Below are 16,359 nucleotides of genomic sequence, written 5' to 3'. Positions count from 1 at the left end.
TGTTAGTTTTTTGATAAAGTGTCGCGAGAAAGTGTTTCAGAAAAGTCGGTTTTTGCTCCCAGGCGTCGACGGGAGCCCCCTTGCATTCGAAGTCGTCGGAAAGTTTTGGGAAAATCTCAAGGTTCTTCGTGAATCGAGTGAAAAACCATTTTTTTTGTCTTTTTTGTGCTATTTGTGACATTGTGAAGGCCCCCTTTGGGCTATAGTGATAAATTGTTTGTGGGATACAGGCGTATGTGCCCTCAACGTTTTGGTGTTTGTCCGAAGAAATTCGGTTCAGACCAACCGATTCTAGCTCCAAAAAACCATAATTTGTATTGTACCATTCCCCGAACACGTGCAAATTATTCATGTTTTGATTTGAACGATTTCCAGAACTTTCTCGAATGATCTGGAAGAATCGAATTTCGAAATCCGCATAGCAATTACACTTAACTGCAAATCCTTCTAGAAGTTTCTCGAAACTACTGGAGCAAATCGAAAACTTCGAGGGACTTTTTTATTAATAATATTACTTGCATATATATTTTAAGTTTAAATTTAATTTAGATTATTTTATTGAATTGAATATTATCATTTACCTAGTTTCTTTAATAAAGAATATATATTTTATATATATTTTTTAGAAATATTTTTTAATTTTTTTTTTATAATTCTAAAAAAGGATTTTTTAAATGGTTTTTTAATATTTTTTTTAAATAACATTTTTTTTTTTTTCTTTAAATATTTTTTTCAATAATTAGAAAAATAAATAATTTTTTTTTTAATTTTAAAATTTTTTTTTTTTTTTACTTTTTCTTTTACTTTAGTCATTTACTTATGCCACTAATCTTATATATATATATATTATATAATAAGCTTCTCCACAGCAACTCCACAAGAAAAGCAACGGCATGGGAAAACCTGCAGTCGATCCGCCCCCGGGAGGGGATAAGCCAATAGTTCCCGAGGACTGGTACAATACGCAATCCGACCCCTCCTCCGAGGACTCTGACACAGATGCAGTGCTTGACACCACCAAATCCGAAAAGGAAACGGTGAGAACTAGGGCGGAGGCTGCCACAAAGGCGAAAATCCTTGCTCGAAAGGCTGCGGATCTGAAAGCGGAAAAAATCCTAGCGGAAGCTGCCGTGAAAGCCAAAGCATCCGAACGCCAAGCGGCCACAGAAAGAAAAGAGAAGGAAGAGGCGGCAGCCACCAAGGCCAACAAGAAGGTCAAAAAGGTCAGGAAGGAAAGACGTTCCCTGGCTGAGGAAATACCACAGGACTCCGAGGAAACCCCGAGGCCAAACGCCAAGAATCCAAAGAGCGTTGCCCCTCCCGGGGATAGGATAGCCGACTCGGATGTTACGGACTCACAAAACGGGGCTACTAAGGTTGCTCAAGCAATCCAAAGAGTGAAAGAATTACTCACCGGCGACGGAAATATCCCCGCATCGACAATTAAGGCGATAACAATGGAACTGGAGGCAGTCGTCGCGGAGACTTGGTCTCTCGCAATCAAGCTTGAATCCAGCAAAGCCATACTGGAAGATCGTGCCTCCTACATAAACGCGGTTGCCGCTGCCACTGGTGACGCAGTCAGTGAAGGAACCAAGTATTCTTGGAGCGACGTCACTCGAAAAGGCGCCAAGCCGGTCAGACAGACTTCTCCGGAATGGCCAATTGTGCCACCAACAACCGCCGCAAGGCCCGGCGTGTTCTTTTTTCCTACACAAGAAGGAATGGAGTCTCCGGCCACTAAAGAAGTCGTCAAGAAAGCCATCGTGCCCGCGGAACTAAAAGTCCAAATAACGGGCTTGAGAATGGTACGTGGAGGTGGGATAATCATTCACCCCAGAACCGAGGAAGAGGCCAAACGACTGGCCGCCGCTCCTGGTCTAAAGGAGGCCGGTCTCCGGGCTGAAATCGCAGGAAAAAGGCTCCCGCGGATAATTGTATTCAACGTGCCGGTCAAGACGACGGAGGACGACCTTAAGGAAGCCATTAAGGCCAACACTCAAGAGGTCACGGGTCTCCCCTCGGAGGCATACCGCCATGTTAAACTGAGCCACAGGGCAGGCCCCAGAATCGGAAAATGTCACATGGTGATATCAGTCCCGGCAAAGGTGAGGGAAGCGCTCATCAATGACGGGCGCATATATATGGGATGGGAATCCTTCCCAACCAAAGACTTTTGTGGCATCGTCAAGTGCACAAGGTGTCACTTATACGGCCACATGGCAAAGAATTGTTCGGCGAGAAGCGCCACATGCGGCCATTGCACCGAGGAAGGACACGATAGGGCTGAATGCCCTAATATTAAGGCCCCCGGAAAGTGCCCGGCCTGCGCCAGGCACAAGAAGCCGCATCAACATGCAGCGATCGACCCTGATTGCCCAGCGCGCAAGTACGCAATCGCACAGGAGCGGAACCGAACGGATTATTCGATTCAATGATTCGGTTCGGTCAGTTAAATGCGGGCAAAGGGAAGGCTATAACGGCGGAGCTGATCAAGACGGTTCGGGAAATGGACATCGATTTGGTCCTGGTGCAGGAGCCTTACTCCTACGGCCCCAACCTGGGTTTCAGTGGGGGTCGGGTAATGCACCACGGCCTGGGGTCCATCGCCTGCATCTTCGTTGCGAATCCTACCCTAGTGGTGCTACACCTTGCCCACTTGTCGAGCGAACTCTTTGCCGTAGCGGAGGTCTCCGACCGATCGGGGAACTCCATTGTGGTGGTCTCTTCTTACTTTAAATTCAGCGTAAACATCCTGAAATGCGTCGAGCAGCTCGATAAAGTTCTGGTTGCATGCCGCGGCAAACAGATTATAGTGGGAGCGGACGTCAACGTTCAATCATGGCTGTGGGCCCCCCGGGGGCCGCGGTCTGGCCGGGACAATCCGGCGCCCCTCGAGGAACTCGTGGCAACTCACGACCTGACGGTGCTGAATAACTCTAATGGTCCAGCCACATTCTCTACCAACAATGGGGAATCTCACATTGATGTCACTTTGATATCCAATGGTTCTGCCGGACGCGTCGTGAACTGGACTGTCCATTTGGAAGCGTCAGCAAGCGACCACCGTCTGATCACGTTCGCCTACAGGACCGAGAGAGGCCACGCGTCTCTCGCTCCACTTGTGAGCGAGTCACTGCCGAGGCGTTTCAGGACCAAGGGAACCGACTGGGTACGTTTTGACCGCGAGTTTGCTGAGGGTCTGGACAGGATGGCCTCGCGCCCTCCGCCAAAGAACATGCACGCTGCGGCTGAGGACCTCACGAATCTCATTATTGAAAAAGCGGAGGGCACTATCGGAAGGACGACCCCGAGACCGCCGAACCTCGCACCCTGGTGGAAGCCGAGACTGACAAGACTGAGAGACACGATGAGGAGGGCCAGAAGGGCCTTACAAGCAGCGCGAAGATCGCTGGAGGGGCCGCTGCACGCGGACCATCCGCTTGCGGTCACCTACAGGACCACTAGACTCAAGTTCAAAAAGGCAATCAGTAAGGCTAAGAAGGTGCACTGGAGAGAGTTCGTCACTGAAATGGGTGGCAATGATCCGTGGGGCCCCCCCTTCCGCGTGATGAAGCTTGGCCTACGGCCCGGAAAAGTCATGTCGGCGGTACGGCGCCCCGACGGATCGTTCACCAATAGCTCTGAAGAGTCCGCCACAGTCCTGTTGGATGCTCTTATCCCGCAGGACAACGAGTCGCTCGACATTGACAACGACCGATTTCAGCAGCTTCGCGTCTATGCGCTGCTCCCCTTAAACACTCCGCGATCCGCAGCCACTACCATGTCCGAGCTAGGGATCCTGTTTGCCAGCCTCCCGATTGGCAAAGCCCCGGGGCTTGACTGCATAGATAACGCGCTAGCGAGAAGGGCGTGGTCTCTTGCCTCACACGAGATCACGCAACTCTACAAAGAATGCATGAGTAGTGGCATATTCCCCGACTGCTGGAAAAAGGGTCATCTCACGGTGATCCCCAAAGCCGGCAGTCGCCCTCCTTGTGACCCGAAAGCGTATAGACCGATTACGCTCCTTCCCGTCTTCGGGAAGATATTGGAAAGATTGATAAACAGCAGGATTGAGTCCCACCTGTCGGAAAACTGTCCAATCTCGCAAAGACAATTTGGGTTTAGACCCGGAAAGTCCACCGAGGATGCGATTCGCTTTGTGATCGATTCTGTGGAGAGCTCTGGCAAGGACCTCGTTGCCGGGATTTTTCTCGACATAGCGGGCGCGTTTGATACTGCGTGGTGGCCCTTGGTTCTGGCAAAGCTTAGGCTGAAACAGATCCCCGGGGACCTCTTTGCCTTAGTTCAAAGCTACTTCAGCAATAGGGAGATAACCTACGACTCCGGCCCCAGCCTGATTCACAGGAGGACCACCATGGGGTGTCCTCAGGGCTCCGTCCTGGGACCCCTTCTGTGGAACATTCTGTTTGACGACGTTCTGTCCCTGCCACTGCCTCCGGGCTGCACGCTCGTTGCGTACGCCGACGACTTGCTCCTGCTTGTTGGGGCGACCAGCCGACCGGCACTTGAGCGTGCAGCCACGGACGCCTTGGGCAGAATCCTTAATTGGGGGTTGCTGAACAAGCTGACCTTTGCCCCGAGAAAAACGGAAGCTGTCCTCCTCAGGGGTAGTTCTCGGGTCAACATAACTCGACGGCCGCCCACGGTTCGTTTTGGCCAGACCTCAGTGCGTTTCTCCGAAAGGGTTACGTATCTGGGAGTAATTCTTGATGACAAGCTGTCTTTCGTTCACCACGCCAAGACGGCCGTCTCTAAGGCCAATTCGGCCTATCAGAGAATGGCCCGAATGGCGGGCAGCAATTGGGGACTTAAGCCTAGAGCCCTTAAGGTTGCATACGGCGCAATTTTCATGGGAATTGCCGGTTACGCCTCCAGCATTTGGCATTCTCGAGTAAACTCCTTAACTCTCGTGAGACGCGCACTATTAAGCGGGCAGCGACTTGCGCTGATCTCGCTTACCAAAGCCTACCGCACAACTTCTACTGACGCGCTTGCCGTACTCGCGGGGGTGCTACCCCTCGATCTGCACGTCCAAGTCAGAGGATCGATCACCCTCCTCTTGAGGGGGATCAGCACAATACTCGCCGGTGTCCATCTGACACTACCGCAGAGATCCGAGGACGTTCCTTACAGGAAGACTGTAAGTGACATTGTGTACAAGACCGCATTTGCGGCATGGCAGGCGAGGTGGACCGCCTCCCCCAAGGGGCGGCACACTTACCATTTTTTTCCAGACGTATTCTGCAGGCACCAAACTAGAAGACTCCAACCTTCGCACTGGATTAGCCAGTTCCTCACCGGCCATGGCAACTTCGCCGCCAGACTCCACGAGTTTGGCTTGATAGTAGATGGGCCGGGTTGTACCTGCGGGCATGACCACCAAGATGTTGAACACATCCTCTGGGATTGCCCGCTTATGGAATTCGAACGAGCGGAGCTGTTTGCCAGGGTCCGTCCTCACACGGGCCCAATTGGTCATGGAGATCTGGTAGCAACCGAGGCCAACTTTGCGGCATTTGAGAAATTTGCAGCGTCGTATGGGGAGCGGGATAGTCCCGACTCTTCTGTAGACTCATCCATTTCAATTCGTGACACTCAGTATGCGGGTACACAAAGCGCTTAACGTCAGCGGACAGCAGAGCCAGTCCAAAAACAAACATTTTCTTTCTTAACTTTCTTCTTTCAGCACTACGGTGCATGGTTGCAGCATCAGTCCCGTGCGGCTCCGTCTCGGGACGGAATGAGCACTTAAAATCACTTCTTTCAGACACGTTTAAAGCGTCATAGAAAGCGGCCGTGCATATCCACGGTTGTGCATATATGACGGGTGGTGGTGGGCACTATTCTATTAGTAACAATAATAATATATTAATTGACATGTTTTCTTTTTAAAGTAAATGGGTAACGTTTTTAGTCATCTTTACACGATTTTAGAATTAATTGACCCGTCGCCATCACGCAGCAAAGTGACGTGCTTCTGGCTCGAGATTCTCTCAGTGAATGGCAGCGAGTCCAAAATTTCGTCGCGCCTACAGTTGGAAATTATTTGGCGTTTCACTGATGCGTCACCTTAAGGAAACAATTCAATACTCGATCCTTGTAGAGCAAGATATAGTCGACTGTTCTTCTTTGAAAAATGTGACATCTCATTTTAAAATAAAATATAACTATAATTTAATTAAAATATATAACATTTATAACAAGATAGGCACTATCATTCGATTATTCAACATTAATAATCATCATTTTCCATTATAGTGGTGATTGTATTGTAAGTTATTTGTCGTTTATATTGGTTTAAAACAATAAAAATAACTGGTATTTCAATATGCTGGTTTAGTTTAGGTATAATAAAATATTTGCATGTCTAATTTTTTGCCTACATTTAAAACATGTTTATTTTATATAGTAGCCGTAAACACTTAACGTATACAAGTTATAATAAAGAATAACTACCGATATAATGCATATTATGGAAGATGGTTACAATATAAATAAATAAACTGATGTTTTATGTGATATAAACCTGATTCACTTTATTTAGAGATGTGTTGCAAAATATTTAAACCAATGATTAACATGAATATAACATCAACTTTATCAGGTTGTTTATCGATAGAAAGTGACATATTTATTATGTAAATTGCGTTATATTTTACCAATGTTGAGATATTTTGCGGTTTGCTTATATAAGAATATCATAGTGGATTTTGTAACATATTGACATCTATATTTAGATTTTAACATAAATGTATCATAAATTTGAAGATTTTGATTTCTATTAGCCTATAAGATGAGCAAAAGAGAAAGTTATATAACTATGTGGATGTAAATTTATAAATAGCACGAATTCATTCATAATATACTTAAAACTTTAGATTTGAATAAAAAAAAAATGAATTAATATTATCGACTTCGGTACTTAAGAATTTAAGGAATCGACATTATTAAATTTATGATGCATTGTTAATTTAGTATTCAAACAATAATATACCTAGGTACATTAATTTTGTCAGGTATATACACTACATGGCACTCAGCTCGAACAATTAAAAACTACATCTATTTGGGACAACAAGTGTCTATAGATGGATGTATATTTGGTGAAATTGTTCGCAGAGAAAAGTTAGGCTGAAGTGCTTTTGGCCGCCTGAATAATATCTTCAAAAGTGACCTCCCATAGTGCCTAAAGCGCAAAGTGTTCAACCAGTATGTGTTTCCCGTAACCACATATGCGTGTGAAACATGGACCCTAAGTAAAAGAGAGATCCAGAAAATCCACAAAAGAGAGATCCACAACATGGTATAGAGAGGTGCATGCTGGGCATATCGCGAAAGGACAAAAAGAGGAATGAGTGGATAAGGGAACAGACAAGGGTTTGCGATCTAATAGAGTTTGCTCAAAACCTCAAATGTATTCAAATGGGCTGGACACATAGCTAGAAGAAAGGAAAATCGTTGGACAAATTTAGTCATCTAGTGGTATCCAAGGGGTACAAAACGTCCGCAAGGTAGACCTAGAGGCCACTGGATCGATGAAATGATAAGGTTCTGTGGAAGTACGTGGCAACTCAACGCACAGGACCAAGATAAGTGGAATCAGCTTGGAGATGCCTTCATCCAGCAGTGGATAGATTCAGGTTGATGACGATGATACACTGCATCTTAAGTTATTACAACTTAAGGTTCGCAGATGATACCACGCTAATCGCTTCTGATGAAAGAGATCTCAGAGAGTTGCTACACCGGGTAGAGAAAGAGAGTCTCAAATACGGCCTCCTTATTAATAAGAATACGACCAAGTTAATGGTTATCGATCATGCTAACATTCTACCAGCAGAAAGTATACTCCAAAGCCTAGAAACAGCGGATGAGTTTGCATATTAAGGATCGACCATTAGTGATAAAGACAAATGTGAAGGCGCACACAGATTACGAAAATGCGATGACACGTCTTACCAATAAATGGAAGGATCGGGGAATTTCAATTCCAAATGACGCTTGTGCAAAAATTAGTGTTCTCCATATTTTTGTACGGTGTCGTGTCATGGGCCCCGAGGGCAAGAGAACGGAAGGCAATTGATGCCTTCGAAATGTGGTGTTGGCGCCGAATGCTTTGTATTTATTGGACAGAGCACATGACGAAACATTCGGAGATTCAGATAAAGGAACGGCTCTCGACAATATCTTTGAGACACTTTCTGCAGTTTTTTGGATTACATATTGTTTGGTGTGGACCGGATAACCTGAAGAGACTGGTGGTTTTGGCTAGTCTCTAAAGAAGGCGTACCAGGAGAATGGTAATTAATTAGGGGCTGCCTTTACTCTGCCGTGAGAAAAGCAGAGGATCGATTGGTCGCTGAAAAGATGACAGAATTTCAAGGTGATCACAATTCTCAGCCATGGTGGAATGATCAAGAAGAAGAGATATATGATGTATATAGAAAAATATATACATCATTAAAACGCAGAAAAGCGAATACCTGGTCGCTAAAATTGATTACTATGCAATAGTACAAAACCAGGAAATCTCTTAACTATTTTATATAGGTATCTGTTATGAAAAATCATCGTGTTTATATTGATCATCATGAATTTAAACAAGATAAATAGAACTATGTATTATTGAAGATTATAGACAAATAAACTAATTAAATTAAATGAGAAATGGTTCAAGAGTAAAAATAATGATTCATGTTCATTGGGGGAAGTTTTAAATAAAGCTACATTGCATACATAGTTAAGAAAAGTCAAAACTTTATATCCCATTACCTCCATTTATCAAACACCATGTTTGATCTTCTCTTTTATCCTGGCGCTATAACCCTATATTATGTATCTTGATCTTCTCTAGCGTATGTATCTATTCAGGTCTATCCAAAGTCGCTTTCCTCCAGTTTTGGACCTCAAAATGCCGTTTGCCTTCTGTCTTCGTGGACAATTCATCTATCCTGTTTAAATGGTCCAACCTATTCGATATCCTGCTCCCAAATTTTCTATGATTCGTAGTGAACATAGACATTTTTTTTAAATTAAATATTTTGACAATACGAATATGGTAATCGTCGACGCATCATCTGGAGCCGGCATTACGATCTTCGATAAAATTTACTGCCAGTAAATATGATTTAATTATGTTTGGATTTAAAAAAAAATAATATTTACCACATGTCATGTCCAGAGCTACCAACCCACACAAGTAATAACAAACACACGCATGAATACAGGTAGGTATATTAATTATACCTACACACCTAAGCGACGTCATTTGTTTTGAATTCCACCGGCCGATATTCGCCAAACCTACGACAAGGTGGGCAGAAAGTTTTAGAGATAGATAGACATCATGACACCAGTGTCGTAGAGAAATCATAATTAAATATTATAATACGAATTTGAAAATGACTTGTCAATTCAAAATGTGTTGTAATGTACTGCTGTTGTGTTGTAAGTTTGTAAGAGGGGCCCTGGGTTACCCGAAAAAAATAAAACGCCATTTTTCAAAATGCTAACTACTTATTTTTACTTTTACAAAAAAGTTTTTTGCTTTATGATATCACAGGTCCTTCAACAACGGAAGTTTTGGCTGATGTGTGCAAAACTAATGAATTTGGTGTCATAACTTCTGAATGCTAAGGTCACTTCTGATATATTATCCAAGTTTGCAGTGCACAGTAAATATTTTTGCCGATGGCAATTTTATTGAGATTAATTTTAATAATAGTACATCCGATCGAAAGTAGCTTGTACTTGCTTTTGTTATTTTAGACAATTATTGTCTGTACCATGGGACCCTAGAAATTAGTGTGCCATGGTCTATAGCCCCTTTAGCCCTATGGTGAATCCTGCCCTGTGAATCTACTGTAATATTAGATAGGTACCGATTTGGCAATCCTGTGAAAATAAGTGCTGCATGAAGACTAATTCTAGTGTAGTAGGTACCTTGTTGGATGGTCGTACAATTCGGGATTTGTTATATATTTAACGCCTCTCTTGAAGTCGTTTCGAAGAGAAACCGTAAAGTCAGGGAATTATGTGAGTACCTACCAAGTAACTAGCGAGTATATATATATTTGAATTATTAATTGTAATGTAGCGGACTATTATACATATATGCATTTATTCATATACTTTTCTTCAAGCCATATACAAGCCAACACAATTAAATAAAAAGCCTATTGTTCCTTTCTAAATATGTATATGGCCAGATATATTGAAAAAATAATTTTATTATAATATGTAATTACATTGCCTAATACGGCTGCGTTAATAGAAAACTATTTTCGATTTCATATTTGTTTTGATATCTAACGTTATTTTTATTTGTCAATAAGATAGACAATGATCATTTCAAAGTGATAGCATCACAAGAAAACGAAAACGATTTGAATTCAAGTACCCTAGAGTATAGAATGCTGCATAATGTTATTCGTAAATTAAAATCAGTGATTATATACTATATTCTATTATATGCTAGCGAGAATCAAAAATTCTTAAGATCAATTATTAAAAATTAAACATAGAAAAGTTATCCCAGTAAAACCTCGTTGTGTTAGAAGGTTAGATGATAAACAGCACCTGGTAAATAGCAGATTAATATACATTTTTAATGGCGTTTGAAAATTGTGCTGAAAAGTAAAGTTTTCAAATGCAATTATCGTAGTTGTTTGGTATTTTAATTTGATATGATGTCCAACTACTAGGTTTAATTTTATATGGATATATATTAGATTAATAGACACATAACTGTTGTTTTATTGCATGCACCGGTATACTGTATTACATTAGGCCCCCATAGACGGACAGTTCTCGTAGCAGTTTGAACATGGCACAGACAATAACTGTTCAATAACTGTACGTTAGTGGACACACCACAGATCAGTTTAACTACCCCATTTAAATCTGTCGAACTGTCAACAGACGTGCCCATATACGTACAGTTATTGTCCGTGGCAGAGCAAGTGTCAAAAACTATGGAGGTTATGTTCGCGGAGATAATACACAGGGGTATTGTTTAAATTAGTTTTAGGTAGGGTATACTTGAACGATGATACACGAATAATTTGACATAAATACACACCTATGACGTTGGTAAAATGAATCATGATTTCGCTAGTGGATTGTGTATTTTATCGATTCACCGAAACAATATTATACACATTCGTGTAAATATAAAATATAATCTTTTCTTTTGAATAAATTATTCCCTTTAATGGACAGTATTAATTAAGTAAGAAAACGGTAATATTTATAAAGGTATTGATTTTATATACAATAAGCCACAAAATTATATTTACATCAATCATCAGTATAATAATTAATTACTATGATATTATTAAAATATATACTTAGATTTTATTTAGATTTAGCGACATTGTCATTCACAATTAGGTATATTAATTTATGTTGTGAACGTCTTAAATTAATAATTTGTAATATTCACTACATACAATAAATAAAATTAGTCTATATTTTCACAATAACTTAATATTTATAATGCTCTCTAAATTTTTAACATTTATATTATATTGTATAAAATAATATGTTTACATAAATAACTATTACTTTGTTTTACTCTCGTAAAAATAAATAAAATATAATATTTGCGATCTCCGCGTACATAATATTATTATATTTTTAATAATAAATGAGTTTGTATTTTATAACAAGCAACACCAGCCGTAGTTGTATCGTGCGGTATATTCTACTTTACGTTACCGCCATCTAATGTCAGTCGAGAACTTTCGGCTAGTTGAAATTCCAACAGTTTTACAAAAACACGGGAGTGGGGGGGTCGCTGGCAGTTTGAACATGGCACATATCTGAAAGGTCGAAAAGTGTCCGTCTATGGGCGCCGCAGATTATCTACCAAAGATAACTGTATAGTTATTAACTGGCATGTTCAACCTGTTACGAGAACTGTCCGTCTGTGGCCGGCAATTGTGAGGATGTTTATATTTAGATAATATTTATTTAGTTATATATGTAAATTGTTTATTTAATAGTTTTTACGTCATTATTGGACAAACACAGTATGCTAGGAATAATAAATTATTTGATTGTAAGATTATTTACGGCTTGATTGAAAGGTTTGATATCGACTGATCATTACATTGTGTAATACACTGTAATATTATATGTTCAAGTGACGAGTAGGTACTTAATTATCGTCTGAGATCGTTAGTTATATTTTATGTTTATATATGTTACTATATATTATCTTTGGATGTGTTTATTTCTTTAAAATGATGAATGCAGATGTGAATAAGTCGAAGTTAAAAAGTTAAAGTATCAGTAAAATGAGACGTCTAATTACAAAAAGCGACAAGTCCACAAATCAATATTTTCGGGAAATGTTTTTATGTTTCAAGCTTCAATTATTTGTTTTAACGTGAGATTATTTTTTCCGTTGTATTCTATGTCGAAATTAGAACCAAATTGCAATTTGTTTCAGCCGATAAACTCTTAAATGTAATAAATATAGGCAAAATAAAATTGGACGTAGCGGTATTTGTACCTCATTTTTTAATTTACTCCGCATAAGGCACATATTTCCGTGGCACTGTCATGAGTTTACCAGATGCTACAGCATGGGAGACGCCCTTTTCAATATTGAACGTTCCCTTATTGGTTGACTTAAACACGCGCAAAATCAACCAAGCTTTAAAAATATGAAACACGGACTTTACACTTTTTGTAATAAATCGAGACTTAAATATTTTTTTCGTAGGGTTATGTCGCGTTTTGGAATTTATAGATCAATACACATTGTGTAAAATTATACACAGAATACGTGCGTATTTTTTTCTCGATTTTGACCAAATGTAGACTTATCGCTTTTTGGTAATATCATTTAAACGCCTCAAATGGTAATATCATTTAAACGAGAAAGTTATTTAAAATAGGTTACCGTCATAATATGAGTGATCACTATTAATTGTTTACAAATTAAATTATTTTTTTTATGTGGCGTAGATAAGTGACGTTGGACCGGCGCTACTGTCGCTTGTACCAGCGGAGGCTGCGCGGCGACACCGTTTCCGCGACACAGAGCCAGTCGCAGGTTGATCGCGATTTTCCCTCGCCGATTTTGGGCGCGCCGCGGTCCGCGAGGAATGCCTTCTTGCCTCCTAACCCGACCTGCGCAGTGATTACCGAACCGGCGAACCGAATGGTAACGCGTGCCGCTCTTGCGCACTGTATTATTGTTGGATCATTTATTTATTTATCTATTATTCGATCCGTTGTTTACCTATGGATCGCGCACGCGCTGTTCTTCGAATTGTGTTGATTTAAAATATAAGCCGTGATTTATTTGTATTAATACTGACAATTTCAAAAATCGAATATAGAATTCAATTGTGCAAGATTTTGAATATTCAATTAGAGTTTAATTGAATAAAATGGATCGCCCATGTGTTGATTTGCATATTATGAGATCATTGTGTTGTTTTTGTTTAATATTGACAATTTCAAATATAGAATTCTAGATTAATTGTGGAAGATTTAGAATTAATATCTACCAATAGATAATTTCAAATTTGGAATAACACCTTAACTAAAATTTTGAATAGTCAATTGAATTTGATTTTTTTTAATTGATTTAATGAGTAGTTTTTATTATACTCGAACAAAAATAGGATTAAATTTGAATAGTTACATATATTTATTTAATTTCAGTAAATAAACTTTCCATTTGGGTTTATTAAATTATCGTAGAATATTATTAAGTACGTCTTTTTGAATTATATAAATAAAGTGTAATACCTATAACTTTTTTACAGATACGATTTTTTTTACTCATAATTAATAATTAATGAAAAAACTTAAGCAAAAAAATAATAATAATTAAGAAGTGTGTGGTTATGCAAATACGTGACTTGTGACAAGTTTTTAGTATAACAACACATGTCATTGTGTTAGTGACTTGTGTACAAAACTTAAGTTTTTCCTGCATCACTTGTTCTGGTAAGTTGATTTTGCCCCATAATGTGTTACATGATTATTATTTTTGTAAACCACAATGTTCAACAGTGACACTTGGCTTTTTTTCTTCGATAAGTATGATGTTTCTGAAATTAAAAAACAGTATTTTATTTATTTATTTGTCTCCTTGGTTACGCAGTCTAGTGATGTTACATGATTGACGTGACGTCATAATAATATTATCATCCATATAATCACAAGTCTGGTGTGCGCACTACAATTAATGTGATGTACACCTGACTTCTAGATTTATTTTTAAAAAAGTCCTAAAATGTATGTCGATAGCTATTTTGGTTGACACATCATTACCAAGACACCATTGTTGCTACCGAAATAGCTATTTAGATTTACTAATAAACCAACCTGTAATTAAAGGGTTGAAAGTCTATAGGGTCTAAGTACCAAACATTCTATTACAAGTTTTTTACTTCAATACAATTTATATGCCAAACCTAATGATATTCTGAATGGTCTAAGTTCCTAACTCACATATATACACACTTATCACACAAATTCATTGAAATATGGGCGGGGTCTATGTGCCCTTACATACCTATCTACATAGAACGTTTCAATATTGTCCATGTTTAAATATTTTATTTCCTTCCTTTGTTTATTTTATCTTTAGAATTATATAAACTTATCATATTATACTGATCTTCTTCAGTAACTTTTAAAAATAAATGTGTAAGTTTTCATATTCGTATGGTTTTATTCTTTTTTTTTTGTTGATATATCTCAGTTTCATATTTTTGGCACATCCAACCCTTAAATTTATTTTATCATTTTATAAAACGAAATTATACCGAGCAAACGAAATTCACTATAAAAGTATACAGACAGATGTTTAGGATACGTAACGTGTAAATTCTACTGCAATCGATAATTTATAATAATAATAAAACTATATTACAATATATTACCTGCTCCTTCTCGTACCACAATAAGGGTGTTAATTGTCAGTACCTTTAAAGCAGTATCAAAGCTTGTGATTTCGATTCTTGAAATTAGGGAAGTTTCGAATTCAAGAATATTTTATTCTCAAGATTTTGTTTATTTAAGGCATTACGCGAGAAAACTGTAATGATTTTACTAAAAATGTTATTTTAAGCTGTTCCTAGTAAAAAATATTTTCCATCCGAAACCTTATCTACTTTAATTTAACATAATTTTAAAATTTGTGATATTGCTTCAAAGTATTGTTTTGTCCGTCGTTTATTTGTCAATGCAACTGCGTTTTAGTAGATATGTATCCTTATTTTTGTGTAATATTTTGATTTTGGTATTATTTCGTCCATCTGCCATTTCTCTGTTTACCTGATCCGTGCCACGGACGAATTAACTCGCCAAAGCATGTATGTCGCGTCAGGCCACGGACGAATATATTCGCGGGTTCTTGTAAACGTCATAACTTCTGTGTATATGTGTATATTTTCTAAACATTATTTATCATTTTAGTGTGAAAATATTCACAATAAACTTGATAAATATGTTGTGTTGCTAAGTTTTCACAAATATTTATCATTCCGTCCTTATTTCATATTTTTTAAAGGATTTATGTTATTCCGAAAATAGCTGGCCTACAAGTGTCCACCTAGTAAAAATTGGCTGGCATTGATGAGGTTAAGAATGTAGTACTGATCTCAACAGAGTCTTTATGATTTTTGAATCAGGCCATTTTTTTCCGAGGTCTTCTTTACCAAAAATATTGTTACTTCTCTAAGTTGCATCACGTGGCCAAAGTATGTTAGCTTTTTCAGGAGCTAGCTTAGTATGATAGATGATCATTTTAAATCGGGACACTCAGTAGATAGGTATAGTAGTTGAATTGAGTCTAATTTAAGCAAAATCTCTAAAATAGAAAATATATTAGATGCTCATTCAAACACTTTACCAAGGAGCTAATAGGTTGTAAATAAGATTTAGAGAAGATCATAAAAACTCTCGACCATTATGAAGTCGTCGGAAAAAACCGACCACAAATCGAGTCGATTGTATAAAAGGCATTATAAAAAAGAGGTTATGGGCAATTAATAATCATTATTACGCGATTCACCTGTTTCGGTCCTGCCTTAAAGTGCTCGGGCAATAAATATCCGGATATTCAGGTGGACAAAAAGAAAGTTACCGACAAAAAATACTTAGTTACCTACCTGTCTTTTGGACTTAAATTAATTCCGAATTTACCACCCGATTATAGTCTGAAATCATTGAGTATGCTAGTTCAAAAATGCTGTCTATTTTACTTTTGTCACTGTATTGATACGTCGTATAACTTATTGTAAGGGAAAATGAGTTTTGTGAATTACCTCCAGTTCTCATAAATGTGTGTAGTTTTTGTGTCTC

The 16,359-nt window shown here is 39.0% G+C and overlaps 1 protein-coding gene across 1 annotated transcript in view; it reads left to right on the top strand.

Annotated features, from left to right (window-relative positions):
- The first annotated feature begins 13,082 nt into the window (after nucleotides 1–13,082).
- chas (chascon) overlaps nucleotides 13,083–16,359 on the top strand; it is a 445,618-nt gene continuing 442,341 nt past the window's right edge. Inside the window, exons 1-2 of the mRNA XM_085944590.1 lie at nucleotides 13,083–13,201; nucleotides 13,812–13,995. The gene's annotated coding sequence lies outside the window, so the exon portion shown is untranslated. The remainder of the gene's footprint in view (nucleotides 13,202–13,811; nucleotides 13,996–16,359) is intronic.

This window comes from Rhyacophila brunnea, unplaced genomic scaffold (genome assembly GCF_057557595.1).
Source record: "Rhyacophila brunnea isolate RB1 unplaced genomic scaffold, BYU_Rbru_1.0 scaffold_17, whole genome shotgun sequence".
Taxonomy (NCBI): domain Eukaryota; kingdom Metazoa; phylum Arthropoda; class Insecta; order Trichoptera; family Rhyacophilidae; genus Rhyacophila; species Rhyacophila brunnea.
Note: the sequence above shows the minus strand (reverse complement) of the source record. Positions and strands in the feature narration are given on the sequence as shown.